At 41.1% G+C, this 16,251-nt stretch overlaps 1 protein-coding gene across 2 annotated transcripts in view; it reads right to left on the reverse strand.

Moving 5' to 3' along the window:
• Positions 1–16,251, reverse strand: part of znf536 (zinc finger protein 536) — a 226,943-nt gene that overhangs the window by 131,430 nt on the left and 79,262 nt on the right. The window lies entirely within an intron of this gene.

The raw sequence follows: 16,251 nt of genomic DNA on the forward strand, positions 1-16,251 counted from the left end.
GATATAAAGCAACAGAAACAATGCATTAGCTTCATGAATAATGAATCTGCCCATCTATCCATGCAGAAAAGATCCAGGTTTTTCAGCATCTCTGCATAAATCCACTGTCCGAATGAATAAATCAGAACAGGGGAACATTTTCTTGAGCTCTAGCCTATCACTGGTAAATAACAACAATGATTTGAAACACATCTGTTCAAATGCAGTGCCAGCTAACCCCCATAGAGCAGCACAAGACAATAGAAGCCGAGCGCTGTTGTTCTACATATTGGTGGCTGGGCATATCAAATAGAGTTTACTCATCTTACACACACACACACACACACACACACACACACGCATCTACTGATACAAACAAACATAATCAGCAAATAGGAATCACGTACAATCCACCATAAAACAGTCGACATTAGTATCCTCAACAAAAACACAACTGCATTATCCCTCTTTCAATAGGAAATCTGAGATGGCTTGCCATGAATTAAAAGCTTGATCCGCCGAACGTGACAGCTGGACATAATTGAAGGAATACAATATTAGTGAAGTTAAGAACCATGGCTTGAATCCCGGAATTGAAAATTTCTTCAAACTTTTCTAAAAGTCCCTTCTAGAGTTTAACTGGGAAGCATTAAACAGAAATCCTAAGACCGTCTAAGCACATTGGAAGCAGTTTGCTTGACTTCCCAAAATGTACCAAAAACTGCTTTGGTTTGATTGTTTTGGCCAAGTGATTATGATTAATAAAAGTCTGAGGGCGCCGCATGCTCACATTCTCAGGCCTCTGTAGCGTAAAACAAAAAGAATGAAAACATAGTGTATAACCTTTTTAGTGTTCATTGACACACTGATTTAAATGTGTTTTATTTATAAATAACTTTGTATGGCAATTACTCCATAGTTAAGATTAGAATTAAGTGATATAGAATCTACAGTTAGGGTTAAAGGCTGTGTCCTCGTAATTTCGTTAGTAAGTGTTACTTTCAAAATGTGTGCATTTTGCAATGTTTGTTCGCTGCAACTGAAGCGATGTTTAATTTTTATATAACATTCACAGCACTTGGTTAAGACTATAGAAAGCTCACAGTCTTGTTTAAATATTGAAAAAGTGACTTGAAGCACAAGGCATGACATTCACCTGAAACCATTATCTTGCTCTAACCTTAACTAAAGTGCTTTTAATGCCTAAATCTACCCACACTTGGGACTCAGCATGCGAACACCAGTCTCCAGTGGCCAACGTCTTACACCCACTATCCATAAATGTACATAAAAGTAGAACATGATTTTTATTTTTATTTTTTATCGTAAGCATCGATTGCGTTTCTCTCCACAACAAAATTGAGAAACTACTTTGTAACTGAAACAGGGTCGGCGTTGGATGTCAATGGTAGGTAGTCAACATGAGTGTAGTTAGTATTGATAATGGGCTGTAACCCCCGTCTCTATTCAAGGATGGTCATTCACGTTGGATTGTGGGCAGTGTCCTTGACCTTTGACCCCCAACACCTCTGCTGCTGGTACAGAGCAAAATGTGGTTGAAAGATGTGGTTAATTTTTTATTTTTGTCCGATTGCTTCCAATCTAATCCTGTCGCTTTGCGTAAAACAAACAAACTCTTTCACCGCCCTATTAAAAAATGATATATCCTTCAGTGTGATATCATGCAACTGACTCTAGTGAACACTTATGACACTTAACTGGGTACGGAGTTGCCTTCAAGATATCATGTGAAGTGTGCACTACTTGCACACACACATCCAAGTAAAAGCCCCCAAGTCAGAGGGGGTTATGACATGGGAAAGTAGTGATGTTCAGCCTTAAGGAGAAGTTGGCCCTGTAAAGCTGTTTCATGCCATCAAGATGCAGGATCAACTACGAGCCTAGGGGACACACTCACACTCATACACAAACACACTGAGCCCTGTAGCGTAGGCTTGTTATGAGACTTGCTTTGCATCGTTACACTGCTGACCCCAGATGTTCCAATGACTATATGAATGTCTAGGAGGGGCCAACTCAAGCAACAGACAATCTCAGATTTAGATAAAGCAGAAGATAACAAAAGGCCCTTGAAGGACATTTTAAAAAGCCTAAATGGTGAGCCACAACACTAATACACTCCTCAATTGAGTTCAGTCTATTTTAGCTATGTATTAGTCTACCGTTACACTATAGACGCATAAGTATATATTAGGTAGCCTAATATGAGAACAAGAGCCAGTGTAGGGGTCACAGACAGACTTCAGTATCAGCTTACAATTGCCCTATTACATCAGCATAAGTAACTGAATCCAAAGAGCTAACTAGCTTATAAGAGACCCAATCCCTCTGACTGGCTCCTCTACCTCTAGGCTCGGCTATGACTCTTTCCCCATCCAGCTCAAAGCAGAATGTTCTATGGGTGTGCCTAATGTGGACTCGCTGAAATGTCAAAGCATTATATATCCTTTTTCGCACAGAGTGGCCCCTAAGGGCTTAATTGACTATGCTGTAAAGTAAGTTTGAGAGCCGCGAGAGTGTGTGATGAAGATGAATATGTTTCATTAGAGGGCAAACAGAGCCTGATGGCTGGAATTGGCATTGAGAGAGGAGGAAATGGCTAATATGGATGAAACATACATTTATCCATTCACGATCCACAATGACACGTACAGGCAGTAGCTGTCCACTCCGTGGCTAATCACCTTCAGCGAACCAAGGTAGCGATTCATATTTAACACGTGTTCTAACACCTCTTTCCTTTTTTCCTCTCTCCTGGTTGGCCTCTGTCTTTCTCTGAACCAAACAAGGAAGGAACGAGCTTCCGACGACTGCCTGGCAACTTCAAATACTCGTCAGACAAAGAACATCGCAGAAGACAGAGAGAAGAGAAGGGGCCCCGCTACTATCCCGCGGCCTTCGTTTACCAATTATACTGAGTACCTGCTGACAGGTGGGTTGTCACAGTGTCTGCTTAGCCACCCAACTCCCCTCATCTTCCCCCTCTTCAACATCCCGTCTCTTTCCATCCCGCTCTGCTACAGGAAGCTCCTTGCACCTCCAGGCGAACAGAGACAAACCAAAAGGAGGATAAAGAGGGTATGGAGAAAAGTGGAGAGTCTGGCTTCAAGACACCAGCTTTTGATTTGTGATGCATTTAAGAGCTTTAAGGCAGATGGTGGAAGAGTAGAGTTGAGGAGTCAAGGGAGCTATCTTCTGCTTTCTTGCAGGACGAGTTTAATATAATTTGTGCGGGGCCAGTGGTGACATTGTTGCCATCATTTTATCAAAGTGAACAAAAAACTCCAGGCCACCTGTGATTTAATTGGTTTTTATTGTCTGAACCCTAATACTCTCATTGGAAGCTATCCACAAGGAGCGTACGATATCAGAAGTGGACAACATTAACTGGCTCCAATTTTTGAGAAAATTCCAAAATATTGGTATGAACTTTTTTACATTTCTTCGCTCACTTCTTCACTGGATGTCTCTCTCCAATAGATTCCTTTTCCTGAAACACTACAAGGAGGTTTGAAGACAGACCCCCCTCCACCTCATCACTACCACCCCCTACCCATTTCTCCTCTGTCTTGCCGTCTCAGAAACTCAGCCAGCCAAAGAACACAACTGAGACAAAACATAACCATAATGGCTCATTAAAGGGAATGGAGACGACTTAGGCAAACAAAGCAGCCTTCACCGGGCTGTCACCGAAACTCCTGTGATGGTACGTCCAAACTCACGCTGGTGACAAGGAGGCAAAAGAGTCATCTTCCCACCGAAACTCGTGATGGTTTGGAGTGTTTTGACTGCGCTCGACTTGTCTCTGTATTTGTTCAGTGACAAATCTAATGTGTGCACAGCAAAGTGACAGGCCTCTCTGCTGCAGAGAGAGGGGAAAAGTGGGTGCTCACCCACTTTTTCTCTACTTTATGAGAGAGGATGTATGACTCAAGTGTTGTACGTGTGCAAAAATGTCCAACTTCTACAAGGAGTTAGACTTTTGAGAGTAAGTTTCTGGGTAAGTTAAGGTCTAGATAATTGTTTAGCTTAAACTTAGTTAGAAGCAACTTGGGAGTATGGTAAAAACAAATTGAGTTGAGGCATCAAGTAAAGTTGACAAATTAAAAAAATAAAACTACAAAAAAGTCTCTCTGTATGGCACCACAAGCCTCAAAAACAACTTCAGTGCTCCTTGTCATACATTCTTGAAGGATCTGATTGGGTCAGACCAATGATCCAATCACAAATAGTCATGGACATTCAGAATGTCATCTGACGGTGACGTTTCAAACTTAAGGAGGAATGTGCAGGGTCTGCGTGCTTGACACATTTATGTAATCGTGGAGAGTGCTGGTGCACGCACAAATTTGAGATGCGCGGCGCAACAACCACGCAGTGGCTCCCATAACTGGTTAATTAGGTTGAAATCTGGTGACTGTGAAGGCGAAAGCATATGATTCACATTTCACACTTTTATACTCATCAAACCATTCATTGACCCCCTGTAAGGAAGCATCTGCATTTATTATGTTTGCCCACCTATTGAATCTTGTTTTTCACCTGTATCGTATTCTGATAATAAAAATATATGGACTTTTTTTTTTCGGAACTGTTATTATCAGTGGCTTTCACGTAGTCAGTCATAGTCATATGTCAGTTTGAGCATTACAGACAAGATACAGAGAGCAATCTCTCTATCTCTCTCTCTCACACACACACACACACACTCACACACAATCATGCTCTTCTTTTCTTTAGGAAGACAAGATATTTCAAGTCCCATGTGTGTTACATCCAAAGGCCTCTTTGAAAATAAGAGGCTGCTCCTCACACAGTGAGTTTCTTTACTACAGCCAATAAAAGTGTTACAGAGTGAAGATAGAAACTTTTTGTAGATATTGGAGGCAACTGGGAAGCACAAGCCTTTAATGATATTCTCACCTTTCATGACAGAAATATATCGAGAGACATTTCTCATACCAAACGTATGACGCCGGATCAATCAATACTCATTGTGTGAACTCTATTCTGTTGTCTTACACTCTACTGAAGCTTGTCAACTACTGTTGGAACATGTTTCTCACTTTTTTCTGACTGAAACTAATTTGTACAGCTAATCTCATAGGCCGCCACTGACCCAGCACCAACTGCAGTGAAAGCACAGTCGTATCTGCTTAGCAATCCCCCAGTAATTAAGGAAGGCCCGCACCATGCCTAAACCTCTCCCTGACACAGTGTTGTGTCTGCACTGCATGGAGACAAGGAGTCATAAGAGGCTTAAGGCTCATGTACCTGCTGCTCTGTGTGCGTGTGTGTGTGTGAATGTGTGTATGTGTGTGTGGTTCAAGAATAGCACGACAAGATTAAAACAGTGATCAGAAAAGTAGAATTAACCACTTTTACTGCTTTCCTAATTACTGTGAAGTCCACCTCTGTGTGAACAGCACTATAAATACCTACCGACTCCCAAGAGGCCCTGAAAATCCAACTTGTAAATGAAGGAACACACACACACACACATGCACATGCACACACACACACACACACACACACACACACACACACACACGCACACACACACACACACACACACACACACACACACACACACACACACACACATCCTTTTCACAGATTGACCAAAAACTGAACCCGGCACTTCTCAGAAACTGGGCCAAACCATATGTCCTTCTGCGTATTTTGGGATCAGCCTAATTCATTTTGATGATAGCATAAAAAATGATAGTTTCAATAAGAGAAGAAAAAAAAAGAATGAAGAAGAGGAAATGTGAAGAGAGCAAGAACAGACAGAGCTGGTAAGAGACTGAGAGAAAAAAGAAAGGGACCGCAGGAGGGAGGGCTGTGGGGAATACGTGTGATGAATCCAGGTCTTATGGGGAGTTCCAGCAGAGTAAAATAAGGTTGATCCTCAATAGGATCAGCATCCAGGGCAACATTACAATAAACGTAGATTTTTTTGACAGAGATAAAATGATCTGTAATTAGGACAAACGGCACTAGAAGCAAGTTCAAAGATTTTTTTTCTCCTGTGTAAATGGTTTGTGTTGATTCCCAGGATGGCATGGTTTAAAAGAGAAAACACAGAAAAGAAAGAATACGAGATGGAAAGACAGTATGTTCTTTAAGAGAGATGACTGGGGAAATTGAAACGTGAGATAATGGATCTGAGAAAGAGAGAGAAACGTGAGAAAGTGGCCCATGCAAGGTTCAATAGTTAAGAGAAAGTAGACAAGGTGAAGCCTGCTGTTGGTGTTTAGAACAGCAGGGGTGGGGGAGAAAAAGAAAGAGGGAGAAAAAGAGAAAGGGGGAGAGTAACAAAGCAAACCCCCTGCAGCAATGAGCGGCGATCCATCATCGGCAAGGCATGAAGAAAATGAAAAAAATAAAAAACTCATAACAAGTGTTCCCCAGCACACTCATCCCTTCATGCAGGTCACAAAAAGACATCTGTTGCCGCTGTCATTTACATTGCTCGGGTCTTTAATAGATGAAAACTGGCAAACTGGGCAAAAGAAAAGCCCAGTGTAGCTTAGAAAAATGGCAAGCCAGGGTGCTGAGGTGAACTCGGATTTATAAGGTCGAGTTGCAGGAAATGTAGCTGTGTTGACACTTCATGCTTCCTTTTACACAAAGACAATTCAAACAGGAATACCTTATTTATATACAGCATGCCGTTCAGATCTATTCATACAGTATGCGTGAAGACAGCCTGGCAAAATAGATAAATCAACATGGTTGTTTAATAAATTGTAATAATGTAATAAAGACTAAGCGCCAAAAATAAAGTTCAGTCAACGTCTGTTGTTCGTATCATTACCTTCAATGTTCTGTCAAATCAGGGTACCAATATATATTTTAAATAACTCCCAGAGTGCCTCACCGCTCCTCAGAATGATGCATTTACAACAGAAACAACTCAATTCTACTAGATACAAATGTACAATGACCAAACAGTTGTAATAAAAGGACAGCTAATGCTCCACAAAGGGCATTTGGAGCAGTAGATAAAAGATGCAATAAAAGACTTAATATTGTACTTTTTACTTCACTACATTTATCGGACAGCTATAGTTACTCGTGACTCAGATTAACATTAAGATTTCACATACAGAAAAGTGACGCAGCTCATAAAACGGGATGCATTCTTACAGATAAAACTGCCCAGAAAAATAATTAAACATTAAAACGCGTTGCTCTTGTCTTACATATAAAGACATCACTTCAACAATAAAGTAGGTAATATAATACAAATAATATGATAATATGAAACATCTTTTACTTGGACTGTACAAACACTGAACCGTTTCTCAAACAAAAATACGAGAAGAAGAAAACACTGGATGGATTTGAAGTAGAGATTCAAATTGTGTCTAATTCAGTCTTCTCCAATCTTAAGTCAATGTCATTATGTCAGAAAACACAACATAACTGTCTTTCAGTTGGCAAGAACTAAAAATACACAGACAATAGCTTTGAGATGAGCAGGGACAAAAAAGAAAAGGAGAAAAAAATGTTTTGTCCTTCAGCCGTGTTTTCACTACACTTTCCCACCCCATGCCAGTGACTGCAGAATAAACGGATATGTGAATTAAACCCCATTGTTTTAAAAAAGATCTGCTGCTAAAATTAGGCGCTGCTCTTGTTCTGCCTCAATGTGAAATAATGTGCCAGTTATGTTATGTTTGTGTGTTTTATTTTCTTCCTTTTCCTTTATCCCCCATCGTAATCTCGGGCTACATACATCTCGTGTTGTGTGAACAAGTGTGAATGGTGTATCCTATGCATGTGTCAAGGCAAAAGAGAAAAAAAAACACATACACACACATATAGTTCAGCCATGCGATTTTTGCAATTAGAAAAGACACAAAAATAATTATTCTGCAGCGCAGTCAGTCGACATATCCTGAGTCGATGATGCACGGATCACGTGTTTAATAAAAAAGGTTAATCAGTTGTTAATCAGAGGATTAATAACTTGTTATTTTCTTTACAAAACCATTAATATTATGCCATAAATATTTAATGTTGATAGGTCTTTTTTTTCCTTTTTTGGTGGGAGAGACTGGGTGGGGGTGATATGTGCTTGGTGATGCAGGGCAGAGTGAGCAATATCCAGGCATTAATGTGCATTAATCATGCTTTGGTGAAGACAAATAAATTCATTCATGTTTATTAATACAACCTTGGAGAAAACAATACTCTTTACATTATTCACTGAGTTATTAATAAAGGATTTATGAAAAGGAGGACCACAGGACAGAGACTCGGATCAGGGAAGAAGAAAAGCAGCCAAAAACAAGGCAATAGAAACAAGAAAAAGAGAGGAGAGGGAGGTCAGAGCCACAAAGCCAGGAGCACAAGTTCATTAATGTGTAGGATGGTAGGGGCACAACCGTTTAGGGATGAAGTGTGTGTGTGTGTGTGTGTGTGTGTGTGTGTTGTGTGTGTGTGTGTGTGTGTGTGAGTGAAACAGAGTGAAAGTAGTCCACCACTGGAAAGCTGGGGGTTAAACTGAGATTTTCTGCCCTCACTCATTTTCTCCTTAACAAATTACCCTGCCCGTTTGCTAATCAAAGCAAAACAAATATTGCTTTTCATTCGCTCCATTTGTTTGAATGAACATACAGACATTCCCAAAATACTCATTCCCAGCTCAGATGTAATTAAATTGTGCCTTTAGTGAAAACATGCAGTGGTACTCCAATTAGTTGTGTTTTTGTCGTCGGGTAAAGACGGAGATTGGCAGTGGGTGCGCCTCGGGCACCTCGGTGTCCCGAAATGGAAGTATGTCTTAGCGGGCGGGGTGGGGTGGGGGGGGGGGTATGTTTGTTAGACAATGTTTGAGTGCACAAGGCTGACTGCAATGACAGAAAAAAATAAGTGTTTGCAGAGTTGGTGGATGATTTAGTGATCTGATGATCTATTATCTGTTGTGGTATTACTGACTCGAAGAAGATGGTTACAGGTATGTAAGTAGAAAAGTAAGAAAAATATACTTTATTATATATTTGTTTAAATGTGGGACTGTCCGCAGAAAATAAATGACAGCACGCGTTGTTTGTTCAGTGCTTAAATATGACCAATGTTTGATTAGTTAAACCATGAATATGTTTTAGGCAACATATACCCCACTAGACAGGAGATGAGGGGAGGAAGCCCAGCCCCCAAAACCCAAAGTAGTTGCACCCAAACCAAGAACATTCCCTTAACCTTAACAAGTAGTGTCCGTGCCTGTGCACTCTTTAAACATAGCACTGGCATGGCACCGGCCAAGTTAAGTTCAATAATAAGGTTTTTTTTTACATCTAATGCCAATTCTCGCTTTCTCCAATATCTGCACACGGAAGTTATGGTTTTGATTACACCAGTGCACTGAGTTGAGGTTAAGGGTTAGGGTTAGGGTACAGCTAATGCCAAACATTAACTACATGTGAAAGCTCCCAGGCCTATCCACCACAATGACCTCGATAACCTGCTTTCTGCCTGGCGACATACAGGGTGCAAGAGCTCCTTTATTGGCACCGAATGTTGGTTCCATTCCCGGCCAAATTTAATTCAATGCATCCTGCTATTTGCAATATTAATTGTCAAGTAAAGGCAAAAAGCCAAAACCTGATCTTTGGAAATCACTTTGGTGAGTTTTCAATGACCAGTCAGTCAAAATGATGGAGAAAAAGAAATGGGGTAGCTGGTTTTATTTGCACTGTGTCAATGTTGTGTTAATGCACATTGGTAGTGAAGATTGGTTCTGTGTGCTGCTGTGAATCCATCTTCTAATCATTTCCTTTCTCTCCTTCTCCATCTTAAATGCCTCTTTTCCTTTTTTTTCTTCTTTGTCTTAAGCTCCAAATTGTGTTTTTATTGAAGGGCCATATAGATCGCGCAGCAAAATGTCATCCGTCAAGCTGTCGATGAATCCATCCTTTCATTTAATGATCAGCCTACCTGATATGCATTTTACATGGCTCCTTATACCTTTAATGGGAATCAATGAAAAGCAAATAACGCTAGGAGCCAGTAAGCTGCATGTCTGACGGACGGATGTGGACGCTGGTTATTTGTCAATACACACAGCTCTGTTCTTAGCCGTGTGGCTTTGTACTGTATACGCCTGGATGCATGTGGCTGCAAAGGTGGCTCACTGTGGGTTAGACACTGGCTTACATGAAGCTGTACAATCCCAATGCTACATTCTCCCGCTTGCTTTGTCTTCATAAACTAAGAGAGAGGAAGAGATTGAGTGAAAGAGACAGAAAGAAAGGAGAGGGTGGAAATGATGAAGGCAGAGAGAAAGAGAGAGAAAGACAATTAATGAAAGAGAAGGAAGAAGAGATGGAGAGCAGGAGGCTTAAAAGTAGGATGAAGCCAAAAGGCCGAGGAGGGAGAGAGAAGGGAGGGACAGCCATTCGACGTGGTTTCAGTTAAATACTGATTTCATCATAGGATTGGGGAGGAGGGGGTGGGGTGACGATGGTGGCTGTGGCTGTGGCAGCTCTAAAACACATAACTTTTTACGAAGTGAAAATCAAATATTAAAAATGACAGGCCTTATAAGTGTGCTGAGTGAGCTCGGGTCACGGAGGGAGGGAGGCGCGGGCGGCTTGTCAGCTACTATCTGTCAGGGCGAATTAGAAACAATCAGGGCCGAGTGAAAGGGAAGGTGATTGTTATTAAGCGGCGGGGCCCTGCGAGCCGGCGCCCCAGATGTGGCCGTGCATATAAAAGAACAGGAAGCCGGCAGTTTAATTCAGGAAGCTTGCCGAGGCGAGCGAGCAATGCCACAAAGGAGGAGAGAGGGAGGCGGTGGGTGCTGGGTGGGGGGACAGAGGATATGAGGGGGTTGGAGCTTCTTGTCGATAATATGCTGGAAGTTACTTTGATAACACATTAGGCCTTTTGTGGAATTGTGAAATGACACAACTTCTTTTTTTCTTTTTCTTTTCTGCGCTCATCCATCTTTGTCTTATACGCAGCTGGAAGTGGCGGGTCAGCCAATAGGAATAATCACGGGTGAAATCTAGATAAGTCGACCTTAACACACACACACACACACACACACGTACGACAGAGAGGTGGGGAGAGACAGCCGAGCCCATATATCAATTACAACCTGATATCCTGGGAGGATGATGGGACGGAGAGAGAAACCCCTGAACGGATGTGTGTGAGTGTGTGTGAGCTCATGTCTCAGCGCCCAATCCCCTTGAACGCTCTTTAAATCTTTTTCTATATATAATCACCTGACAGTGTCTCCCCCCCCCGAGCTGCTGTCGATGTTTGGTCTACGTGACTTTTCCTCCCGCGCTTGTGGACAAGCACATTGATGGACATGGACATGACTCGGTTTTGACTCCTTTGGTAGTCCTGTTATCTGTCAAGTTGCTCCCTTTCCTCTCTAAAACTCCTTCGAGACAGACATCAACGCCCACAGATCCCTATCGGGGAGAAGGGGGGTGAGTGGGGGTGCAGTGGGGTAGCTGGGTGGGGGATGTGAAGGGGGGCCTGGTTCATGTGTACAAGATGTTAGTCAGGGAAGGGGGAAGATATTGGAATGATAGGGAGTGACAGTAATCTGCCAAGAGGCTGCAGAGTCAAAGGCACATTGGCCATTGTGACACTTAGAAAACTACACCATCACACAAACGTGTCTCAATTGAATGTGTTGAAAGGCTATCAAACAAGGTCTGATCACATAATTAGCAATAATAAAAACACAAGTATTACCAAAGATAGATTTTACTACAAGCTTTATTTGACCGTACTTGGAGCCAATCACTGCCTTCCTCTGAGACACAAAGTCAAGTGGATCTATTGCCTCTCAAATAGTTTCACTTAACACCCGTTACGTGAAATCAATGGGAAGTACAGAAGGTAGAAAGAGCAGAAATGAAGGAGGTTGTTAAGATAGTTTCTTTCATATAGTGCTTCTGTCTCGGAGCGAGAAGGGCTTTGATTTCTATTTACTTTGTAGTGAGAGATATCGCAAGAAATGTTCTCTCTCCTTAAGAATCACTGATCATCCAATAGGTTGAAATAAAGCAAGCTTGTCACACGCTCCCTCTCCCTCTCTCTCTCTATGTCTCTCTCTCTTGTCGTCTTTATCGTGGTGATCAGTCAAACACTCACCTAACACAAGCCGTCTCTGGTTTCCACCTCCCAGGTTTTTCTCTGCGTTGCCGCTGCTGATGTAGCGGAGGTTATATGGTGTTAAACACAGAGCTGCTAAACGTTCCCCAAGGTAATAACAGTCAGTGTATATACAGTACTGTGCAGTACTGCGACGGGAAGTTGCTGCCAAGTGTGGAAGCAATGGTGATGGAGAGAAAGAGGCGAGAGGAAAGGTGAAAGTAGAAAATAAGGCAAGGAAATAAAATAAAATAAAATAATTAGCAGACAAAGAGGTGAAAAGGAGAGAAACGAAGGGTGCAAGGTAAGAGGTGGAAAATGAGTAATTGCTAAACCGGAGGTATAAATAAAGACAATTAGAAGTGATACTGTTGTGATGCAGTTGTATGCTGGTTGGTGAGTTAGCACAGGTGCATGCACTGTGGTTATAATTAAATCCAGCTTTCAGTCACGTCTAGATTCCACTTAAAACCCCCTGTCAGGGTCTTCATCAGCAAATTGATGTTTGCTCATGGGTTATGGGTTATAGAGTTGTCATGGAGTTCCTCCCCTCGTTCACTGACAGGCAAAGAAAGCCAAAAACTACACGTGCAGTGGATCTTTCCCTAAAATATTTTCGTCAAATACATTATACTTAGAGAGATAGATATTGACAGAAAACCGAGGCACCCATTTCTATGACTATGGTTTGGTCAAGATTAGGCAACTAAAAGTGCTTTGTCAGGGTTAAGGAAATAGTGTAGTCAAGCTTAAATAAACCAGTGTTGACGTGGGCCACCAGCCACCCAACCTCCTTGCTTTACAAAGTCACACTACTTTCATCTTTCCGGCTAGTTTTCTTCCTATTTCTAGAAGAAGAGGTTACGTTTCAAGAAAACCTAAATACGGGTTACTCTAAAGTTTGCATTAACCACAACTTGTGTCCTTTTAGGGGCGAGGACAGTCTCAGAATGAAGTTTGATTGCATGTCTATTTTATAAATCAGGTGTCAGGAACAATTATTTGAGATTCTCTTAGTGTGGTCTCCACTCTCTCTCGCCTGTTGACCAATAAGCTTGTTCTCTTTTGTGCAGAGACAAATTCAACTATATACTAGCTGGCATCAACTGAGCCATGAGCAAACCTAACATTTAACATAAATACCAGAATGAGTATGCATGATGACTATTTGCTGTTCATAAAACGATTTAGTAATATATTACTGATGGCAGGAGAATGTTTTCATAATATGTTTAGATTTTATACCCTTGATCAGCATATGGCAGCGGTCCACACAAACCCATAAAGAGCCCAGCTGTACATTCTTCCATCTAGTGATGACATCATTTTGTTTGAATGAGAAGTGAATTGTAGTAGTCCATTTTCACAAGAAAACATTGTTCTATCTATTTGCTCCAAACAGGCAAGACAGGAATTGTAATTTGTAGAAAATTGTTTTCTGAAGTGCCATAAAGCGATAGTTGGATGGATTGCACCCAGGTAGTGTTCAGAGGAGGAAAATGTCTCTTCCTCGACCGACTGACCTAAATTTCCCGTTTGATGAACAAAATATAAAAAAGATGTGCTATTTTTAAGGTATAGGAAGACAGGGCAGCAATGGTATATCAAGAAAGAAGAAAGTCAAAAGTAATATGGATGCTGTGGGAGGTGGAAATTGCCCCACTCCCCAATCCAATTCAACCCCCCCCCCCTTCCTCCAGGAGGCCAAATCCAGGCCATGTCTAAGATTTCACAACGATTAGCGAGGGAGGGATGAGGAGGGATATAGAGATGTACTAGAGTAGCATTAGCCATTAATCACAAAGGGGGAGGGAGACGGAGAGACAGGGAGACGGGGAGACAGAGTGATAAAGAGAGAGGACTGTCCTGGCGTGGCTCAGCATGGGACTTGTACTTTTGCTGTGTGGACCTCCAGGGGTCTTGTGTTTGACTGCTGAACAGTGGCTCAGTAGCAGTGGAGGAGCTGCTCAATGCTGGGCCATTGGAAAAGAGATTCAAGAACAAAATATATACAAACATAAAAATCCACCGTATCAATTTATTGCCAAAATCAGATATTTCTGTGTACGTGGTGTATTTTGCAGTGGAATTACATTTAATTATGTTTACAATTGAAAAGAATGTAAAGTTGACATTGCTGAGTATTTTGTCTGTAATGACAGCTGAAGTTTAAGTTTCTAAACTGGGAAATGAGAATACTGGATACTGCTACTCTACTACAGTATTTATTTCTTCCTCTTCAACATGCAACGCAACTGTTCTGTACATCTTGTTTTTTTTATTTGAAGTTTTATTTATTTTTACGAATAAATGTTCACACAACGACCTCTTCCTGGAATTGAGATGTGGATTCTGGGAAGAGTGTTGTTCTAACGCATCACCTTCACCAAGACTTGATAAATCATCTTAAACCACGTTACAATGAAACATTTTCTGACTATATTTAAGGGTTTGTTAGGCACAGCAAGTTAAGGTTAGGAAAATAATGAGGTTAGGGTTATAAGAAAGCAATGTTCACTGGTGGTAAAAACAAAGAAAGGGATGCAAACATCCCTTCTCCTGTGTCAAAGTCTCATGCTTGGTTGAGCAAACAATTTACCCGACCTCCTTCCGAAGAGGTTTTGTGGCGTAAAGTCACGCTACTTCCACCTTTGCTTCTGAGAGAAAATAGTTATTATTCACATGACCCCAAGAGTTTGCTTGTCAGGAAAATAAAAATGTATGTTTGACAAGAAATTGTCACCACGGGGTCGACTTACTAACACGTGACCAAGTATTGAATATCGGTCACATGATAAAGGGCAGTCAGTCTTATATCATTTAATGTCTCTGTCACACGATGGACGGGGGTTAAGATCTTCCCCCGTCACGACCACCTGTTGTCAAGCGACCAAATTACATACTTAGCTCGCATTATAACAACTAAACCATCTAGATGACAACTGGACAACTGCATCCACTGAGGAAGGTCATGCAATGTGGCTGAAAGCTTTAAAAACAACAACCATACTGCCTGGTGAGGACAGTCTCCAATACCAACATTGTCTTTAAACCAAATAGAATTTAAAATATCTTGAATAGAAAATAATAATAAAAATAATAATAATAATAATAATAATAATAATAATAATAATAATAATAATAATAATAATAATAATAATAATAATAATTATAATTATAATATATAGTATTAACATGTAAAGGGAAAAACACCAGCAGGAGTGGATTTAAATTGGGCTTTTATTGTGAAAGGTAAAAACTTAATATTTGTTGACATGGCGGAAAATAATTAATAATTAATAATAATAAGTATTTTTATTTTGTTACCTGCATAAGTATAGGTGCACATTTTAACCCTCGACAACGCTATGTTTTGGCAGGGAGGCAGTAGCTTGCGCGCAACGCATCCTGGTACATGTAGGCACTGCCGGCACCAGCAAGAGAACTCAGCTCTCTCGGTCAATATAGCGCACATGTATTGGAATGTCTTGCTTCAATTGACAATATTTGACCATCAACTCTAATTGGACATCACATAAAAGGTGGTGCATTTCCCGTTGAATTGTTAGCCTGGCTGTTATACTGCCTGCACACACACTTATCTTTGAGCTCGACCTTCCATGTGTAAATAAAGTGAAGGAGTTTTATTCGGAAACAGTTTCCACTTGTGTGTAGTGTGACCAGTACTACCAGCCTTGTCATATTCTATTGTGAAGCATACATATAAGGAGTAGTCAAACACCCCGCACCCCTAACATCACTATGGTGGGAGGCAAGGTGAAACAGGGTAACGATAAAACCAGAATGGCCTTCAGTTAGTGTTCCCTGCATTATATCTCCCCCACTCTTCCTCCCCCCCCTCCCTACACCCATTCCTCTCTTCTTATTTCTTTTATTTTATTTTTTTTTCTGTACTATGAATAAATTGAGTCTGTCCCGGACATGAAAATGTCAAATACCTAAAATACACCTAGGCTAAATAGCATATTAATTTTTAATGCCTGCTCATCCTATGCTGCTATTCTCATATCAGGCCTGTCTGCCAACAGCTGTTGCTGGCTCTCTGGCTGGGAATTTATCATCCATCTAGCTAAAGGAGGGGAGAGAGGGAGAGAATAAAAA

The sequence above is a fragment of the Cottoperca gobio genome, chromosome 3 (genome assembly GCF_900634415.1).
Source record: "Cottoperca gobio chromosome 3, fCotGob3.1, whole genome shotgun sequence".
NCBI classification, from domain to species: domain Eukaryota; kingdom Metazoa; phylum Chordata; class Actinopteri; order Perciformes; family Bovichtidae; genus Cottoperca; species Cottoperca gobio.